General features: G+C 62.8%; 2 non-coding genes across 2 annotated transcripts in view; both read left to right on the top strand.

Annotated features, from left to right (window-relative positions):
- The first annotated feature begins 2,708 nt into the window (after positions 1-2,708).
- LOC131867983 (5S ribosomal RNA) lies at positions 2,709-2,827 on the top strand. Its single transcript, XR_009366503.1, has one exon. It is a non-coding gene; the product is annotated as a 5S ribosomal RNA (ribosomal RNA).
- A 5,990-nt stretch (positions 2,828-8,817) lies between these two features.
- Positions 8,818-8,905, top strand: part of LOC131867982 (5S ribosomal RNA) — a 119-nt gene continuing 31 nt past the window's right edge. Inside the window, exon 1 of the ribosomal RNA XR_009366502.1 lies at positions 8,818-8,905. This exon is cut by the window's right edge and continues 31 nt beyond it. This is a non-coding gene — a ribosomal RNA (5S ribosomal RNA).

The following is an 8,905-nucleotide window of genomic DNA, read 5'->3' as shown; positions in this document are numbered from 1 at the left end:
AGATAGTGAAAAAAACGGAACGCGGGTGCCATCTTGAGCCCGCCCGGGTGCACAGCCCAGGTAAGGTGCCCACCCTGGCAAAGGTGCGCACCCGGGCAATTAACCCTACTTCCGACTTCGTGCGCGCCAGGGTGGCAACCGGGCCTGGGAAGAGCCAATGCGAGAAACCCCACCAAACGCTCCGACAAAAAAAGAGGCGGCGCTCCAATAACCCCGCTTCGGAGCGCAGCCGGGGCAAACCCAGCCAAGGTGCCCACCCCGACGAAGGTGCACGCGAGGTGCGCACCCGGGGCAAACCGGGCTCCGACAACGTGCACGCAGCACCTTGGAGCACACTTCGAAGCACTCCCGGGTGCCCACCGGCGTTGCGCACCGTGGTGGGCAGCGAGGTGCGCACCTTTGATGCGCTGCCTTCACTAATTTCCAGAAAAGGCAAAAAAAAATGAGATTTTAAAATTTCCGTTTTGAAAGATAGTGAAAAAAACGGAACGCGGGTGCCATCTTGAGCCCGCCCTGGTGCGCAGCCCAGGCAAGGCATGCGCACCAAGGTGCCCACCCGCGGTGCACACCCGGGGCAAACCGGGCTCCGACTTCGTGCAGGCCGCACCTTGGAGCACACTTCGGAGCGCTCCTTGGTGCGCACCATGGTGCCCACCAGGGCGCACCCGGGGCAAACCGGGCTCCGACTTCGTGCACGCCGCACCTTGGAGCACACATCGGAGCGCTCCCAGGTTCGCACCAGCGTTGCGCACCTTTGATGCGCTGCCTTCACTAATTTCCAGAAAAGGCAAAAAAAAACGATATTTTAAAATTTCCGTTCTGAAAGATAGTGAAAAAAACGGAACGCGGGTGCCATCTTGAGCCCTTCCTAGATAGTGAAAAAAACGGAACGCGGGTGCCATCTTGAGCCCTTCCTGGTGCGCAGCCCAGGCAAGTTGTGCGCACCAAGGTGCCCACCCTGGCGGAGGTGCGCGCCCGGGGCAAACCGGGCTCCGACTTCGTGCACTGCATGGTGCCCACCAAGGCGCGCAACCCAGCCAAGGTGCCCACCGCAGCGAAGGTGCACGCGAGGTGCGCACCCGAGGTGCACACCCGGGGCAAACCGAGCTCCGACTTCGTGCACGCCGCACCTTGGAGCACACTTCAGAGCGCTCCTTGGTGCGCACCAGGGCGCGCAACCCAGCCAAGGTGCTCACCCCGGCGAAGGTGCACGCGAGGTGCGCACACCGGGGCAAGCCGGGCTCGGACTTCGTGCACGCCGCACCTTGGAGCACACATCGGAGCGCTCCCGGGTTCGCACCAGCATTGCGCACCTTTGATGCGCTGCCTTCACTAATTTCCAGAAAAGGCAAAAAAAAAAAAAAAACGAGATTTTAAAATTTCCGTTTTGAAAGATAGTGAAAAAAACGGAACGCGGGTGCCATCTTGAGCCCGCCCTGGTGTGCAGCCCAGGCAAGTTGTGCGCACCAAGGCACCCACCCTGGCCAAGGTGGGTCACGGGGTGGGTCCTAGGGTGGGTAACGGGGTGGGTACTAAGGTGCGTGCCAAGGTGGGGTCATGGGGTGGGTGCCAAGGTGGGCACCAGGGTGGGTGTGCACCAACCCTAGCCAGGGTAGGTCACGGGGTGGTTGTCGGGTGTGGGCGTCAAGGAGCCAAGGTGGGTGGCAAGTAGCCAAGTTGCGTGCCAAGGTGGGGTGTCGGGGTGGGTGCCAAGGATCCAAGGTGGGTGCCAAGGAACCAAGGTGGGTGTCTGGGTGGGTGCCGAGGTGGGAGCCAGGGTGGGTCCCAAGGTGAGTGCAAAGGTGGGTGCCAGGGTCAAGGTGAGTGCCAATGTGGGTTCCAAGGTGCCAGGGTCAGGGTGAGTGCCAATGTGGGTTCAAAGGTGCTAAGTTGGGTGCGAGGTTGGGTGCGAGGGTGGGTGGGTGCCAAGGTGTGCTAGGTGGAAGCCCGGGTGGGTCGGCATCCCATGGGTGTCGAGTTGGGTGCCTGATAGTCGTCGGGACTCATTTCGAGCCTTAGAGGTCGTTTCTTGTCCGGTTGCCCTGTCTTCGACCTGGGAACCCAATTTTGGTCCTCGGGTCCCATTTTTTTTTGTCTCGCATCCCACTTTTGGCCTGTGGCCTTTTCGGGGTCGATTCTCGTTTTGGGCATCAGAGCATGTTTCTTCTCCTAAAACCCAATATTTGTTTATTAAGTCTCGGAACACATTTTTGTTCTCGTGGACCCATCATGGGTCTTGGAACGCATTTGTGGTCCTTGGGTCCCATTTTGCATCCCGAAACTTGTGTTTTGGTGCTTGATCCCTATTTTGGGTGCCCACCTTGCACCAAGTGCGCACCCGGGGCAAACCGAGCGCCTTGGTGCACCGGGGCAAGATCGAGCGTGCACCCGAGGCGCCCCGAACATGCACCAAGGTGCACTCGGCCCACATGTGAGCGCAGGTCGTTGCGCCCGAGGTGGTGTGTGGGCACCGCGTTGCAGACGGGACACTGCACGCACACGACGCCCCGTCCAGGTGCACGCACGTAGGCCGGGCCGGGTGCACACCCGACGCCCTAGCAAGGTGCGCGCACCCGGGCAGGGCTCACACTTGGCGAACGGGGCGCACTTCGCGAGGGAGGGTGTGCACCTCGACGGGGGTGGGTGGCCGGGGTGGATTCGCACGTGGGTCGCGGTTTGCTAAGTACACACTGCGACAAGCTCATAACGGGTGCGATCATACCAGCGTTAGTGCACCGGATCCCATCAGAACTCCGCAGTTAAGCGCGCTTGGGCCGGAGTAGTACTGGGATGGGTGACCTCCCGGGAAGTCCCGGTGTTGCACCCTTTTTTAGTTTTTCGCCGGGCGTCGCAATGCTATTTGAATAAACCTTTTGCCCGTTTGCGTTCTCGTCGGGGCCGGGCCGGGCCGGGGTGCGCTGCCCGCACTACCGCGCGCGCGGGGGGCGACACCGAGCGCGCACCCGAGGCGCCCCGAGCACACAGGCCACGGTGCAACCCGGGCGTTGTGCGCGCACCCCGGTGCGCCCGAGGTGCTGCGCGCGCACCCAGGTGAAATCGGTGTGCACCTCGGCCAGTGCGCGCTCGGTCGAGTCGCGCACGTTGGCCAAGGTGCACGGTGATGTTTCTTACTCTAAGGTTCCGCACCAGACGCCCGGGACAGGTGAGCGAAGCTGGGCGGGGCCGGGTGCGCGGCCGGGGCAGGTGCACGCAGCTGGAGAGAGCTTTGGAGCACACCAGAGGTGCGCACCTTGGAGCACACTTCGGAGCGCACCAATGATGCGCTCCATTCAAAAGTTTCCTGAAAAGGCAAAAAAAGTTGAGATTATAGAATTTCCCACTTGAGAGATTGTAAAAAAAAAAAATTTAAAATGAAGGAAACGCGGGTGCCAAGGTGTGCGCGCCCGGGTGCGCAGCCCAGCCAAGGTGTGCGCACCAAGGCGCCCACCCTGGCGAAGGTGCACGCAAGGTGCGCACCCGAGGCAAACCGGACAATTAACCCAACTTTCGACTTCGCGCGCACCTGCGCACCTTGGAGCGCACTTCGGAGCGCTCCTTGGTGCGCACCAATCTTGGGCACCTCGGAGTGCACCATGGCGCCCACCAAGGTGCGCACCCGGGGCAAACCGAGCTCCGACTTCGTGCGCACCTTGGAGCGCACGAAAGGTGCGCACCATGGCGCCCACCAAGGTGCGCAGCCCAGCCAAGGCGTGCGCATCAAGGTGCGCACCCTGGCGAAGGTGCGCACCCGGGGCAAACCGAGCTCCGACTTCGTGCGCACCTTGGAGCGCACAAAGGGTGCGCAACCCAGCCAAGGTGTGCGCACCCCGGGCAAACCGAGCTCCGAATCGTGCGCACCTTGGAGCACACTTCGGAGCCCTCCTTGGTGCGCACCGATGTTGCGCACCTCGGAGCGCACCCGGGGAAAACAATGCAATTAACCCGACTTTCGACTTCGTGGGCACCTCGGAGCGCTCTCGGGTTCGCACCTCGGAGCACACCGAGGTGCGCACCTTTGATGCGCTGCCTTCACCAATTTCCAGAAAAGGCAAGAAAACATTGAGAAGGTGTGCGCACCGAGGTGCCCACCCTGGCGAAGGTGCACGCGAGGTGCGCACCCGGGGCAAACCGGGCTCCGACTTCGTGCACGCCATGCTGCGCACCTTGGAGGGCCATGGTGCGCACCTTGGAGCACACTTCGGAGCGCTCAATGGTGCCCAACCCAGCCAAGGTGCCCACCGCGGCGAAGGTGCACGCGAGGTGCGCACCCGGGGTAAACCGGGCTCCGACTTCGTGCACGCCGCACCTTGGAGCACACTTCGGAGCGCTCCTTGGTGCGCACCAGGGCGCGCAACCCAGCCGAGGTGCCCACCCCGGCGAAGGTGCACGCGGGTGTGCGCACCCGGGGCAAACCGGGCTCCGACTTCGTGCACGCCATGGTGCCCACCGCGGCGAAGGTGCACGCGAGGTGCGCACCCGGGGCAAACCGGGCTCCGACTTCGTGCACGCCGCACCTTGGAGCACACTTCGGAGCGCTCCTTGGTGCGCACCAGGGCGCGCAACCCAGCCGAGGTGCCCACCCCAGCGAAGGTGCACGCGAGGTGCGCACCCGGGGCAAACCGGGCTCCGACTTCGTGCACGCCATGGTGCCCACCGCGGCGAAGGTGCACGCGAGGTGCGCACCCGGGGCAAACCGGGCTCCGACTTCGTGCACGCCATGGTGCCCACCGCGGCGAAGGTGCACGCGAGGTGCGCACCCGGGGCAAACCGGGCTCCGACTTCGTGCACGCCGCACCTTGGAGCACACTTCGGAGCGCTCCTTGGTGCGCACCATGGTGCCCACCAGGGCGCGCAACCCCGCCGAAGGTGCACGCGAGGTGCGCACCCGGGGCAAACCGGGCTCCGACTTCGTGCACGCCGCACCTTGGAGCACACTTCGGAGCGCTCCTTGGTGCGCACCAGGGCGCGCAACCCCGCCGAAGGTGCACGCGAGGTGCGCACCCGGGGCAAACCGGGCTCCGACTTCGTGCACGCCATGGTGCGCACCAGGGTGCCCACCGCGGCGAAGGTGCGCACCCGGGGCAAACCGGGCTCCGACTTCGTGCACGCCGCACCTTGGAGCACACTTCGGAGCGCTCCTTGGTGCGCACCAGGGCGCGCAACCCAGCCGAGGTGCCCACCCCGGCGAAGGTGCACGCGAGGTGCGCACCCGGGGCAAACCGGGCTCCGACTTCGTGCACGCCATGGTGCCCACCGCGGCGAAGGTGCGCACCCGGGGCAAACCGGGCTAGGACTTCGTGCACGCCGCACCTTGGAGCACACTTCGGAGCGCTCCTTGGTGCGCACCATGGTGCCCACCAGGCCGCGCAACCCAGCCAAGGTGTGCGCACCAAGGTGCACGCGAGGTGCGCACCCGGGGCAAACCGGGGTCCGGCTTCGTGCACGCCGCACCTTGGAGCACACATCGGGGCGCTCCCGGGTTCGCACCGGCGTTGCGCACCGTGGTGGGCACCTCGGAGCGCACCGTGGTGGGCACCTCGGAGCACACCAAGGTGGGCAGCGAGGTGCGCACCTTTGATGCGATGCCTTCACTAATTTCCATAAAAGGCAAAAGAAAACGAGATTTTAAAATTTCCGTTTTGAAAGATAGTGAGAAAAAGGGAATGCTGGTGCCATCTTGAGCCCGCCCTGGTGCGCAGCCCAGCCAAGGTGTGCGCACCAAGGTGCCCACCCTGGCGAAGGTGCGCGCCCGGGCAATTAACCCAACTTCCAACTTCGCGCGCGCCAGGGTGGGAGCGCACCCAACAACCGGGCCTGGGAAGAGCCAATGCGAGAAACCCCACCAAACGCTCTGACAAAAAAAGAGGGGGCGCTCCAGTAACCCCGCTTCGGAGCGCACCCTGGGCAAACCCAGCCAGGGTGCCCACCCCGGCCAAGGTGCAGGCGAGGTGCGCACCCGGGGCAAACCGGGCTCCGACAACGTGCACGCCGCACCTTGGAGCACACTTCGTAGCGCTCCCGGGTGCGCACCTCAGAGCACACCAAGGTGGGCAGCGAGGTGCGCACCTTTGATGCGCTGCCTTCACTAATTTCCAGAAAAGGCAAAAAAAAGAGGAGATTTTAAAATTTCCGTTTTGAAAGATAGTGAAAAAAACGGAACGCGGGTGCCATCTTGAGCCCGCCCTGGTGCACAGCCCAGGTAAGGTGCCCACCCTGGCAAAGGTGCGCACCCGGGCAATTAACCCTACTTCCGACTTCGTGCGCGCCAGGGTGGCAACCGGGCCTGGGAAGAGCCAATGCGAGAAACCCCACCAAACGCTCCGACAAAAAAAGAGGCGGCGCTCCAATAACCCCGCTTCGGAGCGCAGCCGGGGCAAACCCAGCCAAGGTGCCCACCCCGACGAAGGTGCACGCGAGGTGCGCACCCGGGGCAAACCGGGCTCCGACAACGTGCACGCAGCACCTTGGAGCACACTTCGAAGCACTCCCGGGTGCCCACCGGCGTTGCGCACCGTGGTGGGCAGCGAGGTGCGCACCTTTGATGCGCTGCCTTCACTAATTTCCAGAAAAGGCAAAAAAAAATGAGATTTTAAAATTTCCGTTTTGAAAGATAGTGAAAAAAACGGAACGCGGGTGCCATCTTGAGCCCGCCCTGGTGCGCAGCCCAGGCAAGGCATGCGCACCAAGGTGCCCACCCGCGGTGCACACCCGGGGCAAACCGGGCTCCGACTTCGTGCAGGCCGCACCTTGGAGCACACTTCGGAGCGCTCCTTGGTGCGCACCATGGTGCCCACCAGGGCGCACCCGGGGCAAACCGGGCTCCGACTTCGTGCACGCCGCACCTTGGAGCACACATCGGAGCGCTCCCAGGTTCGCACCAGCGTTGCGCACCTTTGATGCGCTGCCTTCACTAATTTCCAGAAAAGGCAAAAAAAAACGATATTTTAAAATTTCCGTTCTGAAAGAAGTGAAAAAAACGGAACGCGGGTGCCATCTTGAGCCCTTCCTGGTGCGCAGCCCAGGCAAGTTGTGCGCACCAAGGTGCCCACCCTGGCGGAGGTGCGCGCCCGGGGCAAACCGGGCTCCGACTTCGTGCACTGCATGGTGCCCACCAAGGCGCGCAACCCAGCCAAGGTGCCCACCGCAGCGAAGGTGCACGCGAGGTGCGCACCCGAGGTGCACACCCGGGGCAAACCGAGCTCCGACTTCGTGCACGCCGCACCTTGGAGCACACTTCAGAGCGCTCCTTGGTGCGCACCAGGGCGCGCAACCCAGCCAAGGTGCTCACCCCGGCGAAGGTGCACGCGAGGTGCGCACCCGGGGCAAGCCGGGCTCGGACTTCGTGCACGCCGCACCTTGGAGCACACATCGGAGCGCTCCCGGGTTCGCACCAGCATTGCGCACCTTTGATGCGCTGCCTTCACTAATTTCCAGAAAAGGCAAAAAAAAAAAAAAAACGAGATTTTAAAATTTCCGTTTTGAAAGATAGTGAAAAAAACGGAACGCGGGTGCCATCTTGAGCCCGCCCTGGTGTGCAGCCCAGGCAAGTTGTGCGCACCAAGGCACCCACCCTGGCCAAGGTGGGTCACGGGGTGGGTCCTAGGGTGGGTAACGGGGTGGGTACTAAGGTGCGTGCCAAGGTGGGTCATGGGGTGGGTGCCAAGGTGGGCACCAGGGTGGGTGTGCACCAACCCTAGCCAGGGTAGGTCACGGGGTGGTTGTCGGGGTGGGCGTCAAGGAGCCAAGGTGGGTGGCAAGTAGCCAAGTTGCGTGCCAAGGTGGGTGTCGGGGTGGGTGCCAAGGATCCAAGGTGGGTGCCAAGGAACCAAGGTGGGTGTCTGGGTGGGTGCCGAGGTGGGAGCCAGGGTGGGTCCCAAGGTGAGTGCAAAGGTGGGTGCCAGGGTCAAGGTGAGTGCCAATGTGGGTTCCAAGGTGCCAGGGTCAGGGTGAGTGCCAATGTGGGTTCAAAGGTGCTAAGTTGGGTGCGAGGTTGGGTGCGAGGGTGGGTGGGTGCCAAGGTGTGCTAGGTGGAAGCCCGGGTGGGTCGGCATCCCATGGGTGTCGAGTTGGGTGCCTGATGGGTGCTTCTTGTCAAGTTTTAGTCGTCGGGACTCATTTCGAGCCTTAGAGGTCGTTTCTTGTCCGGTTGCCCTGTCTTCGACCTGGGAACCCAATTTTGGTCCTCGGGTCCCATTTTTTTTTGTCTCGCATCCCACTTTTGGCCTGTGGCCTTTTCGGGGTCGATTCTCGTTTTGGGCATCAGAGCATGTTTCTTCTCCTAAAACCCAATATTTGTTTATTAAGTCTCGGAACACATTTTTGTTCTCGTGGACCCATCATGGGTCTTGGAACGCATTTGTGGTCCTTGGGTCCCATTTTGCATCCCGAAACTTGTGTTTTGGTGCTTGATCCCTATTTTGGGTGCCCACCTTGCACCAAGTGCGCACCCGGGGCAAACCGAGCGCCTTGGTGCACCGGGGCAAGATCGAGCGTGCACCCGAGGCGCCCCGAACATGCACCAAGGTGCACTCGGCCCACATGTGAGCGCAGGTCGTTGCGCCCGAGGTGGTGTGTGGGCACCGCGTTGCAGACGGGACACTGCACGCACACGACGCCCCGTCCAGGTGCACGCACGTAGGCCGGGCCGGGTGCACACCCGACGCCCTAGCAAGGTGCGCGCACCCGGGCAGGGCTCACACTTGGCGAACGGGGCGCACTTCGCGAGGGAGGGTGTGCACCTCGACGGGGGTGGGTGGCCGGGGTGGATTCGCACGTGGGTCGCGGTTTGCTAAGTACACACTGCGACAAGCTCATAACGGGTGCGATCATACCAGCGTTAGTGCACCGGATCCCATCAGAACTCCGCAGTTAAGCGCGCTTGGGCCGGAGTAGTACTGGGATGGGT

This window comes from Cryptomeria japonica, unplaced genomic scaffold (assembly GCF_030272615.1).
Source record: "Cryptomeria japonica unplaced genomic scaffold, Sugi_1.0 HiC_scaffold_192, whole genome shotgun sequence".
NCBI classification, from domain to species: Eukaryota; Viridiplantae; Streptophyta; class Pinopsida; order Cupressales; family Cupressaceae; genus Cryptomeria; species Cryptomeria japonica.
Note: the sequence above shows the minus strand (reverse complement) of the source record. Positions and strands in the feature narration are given on the sequence as shown.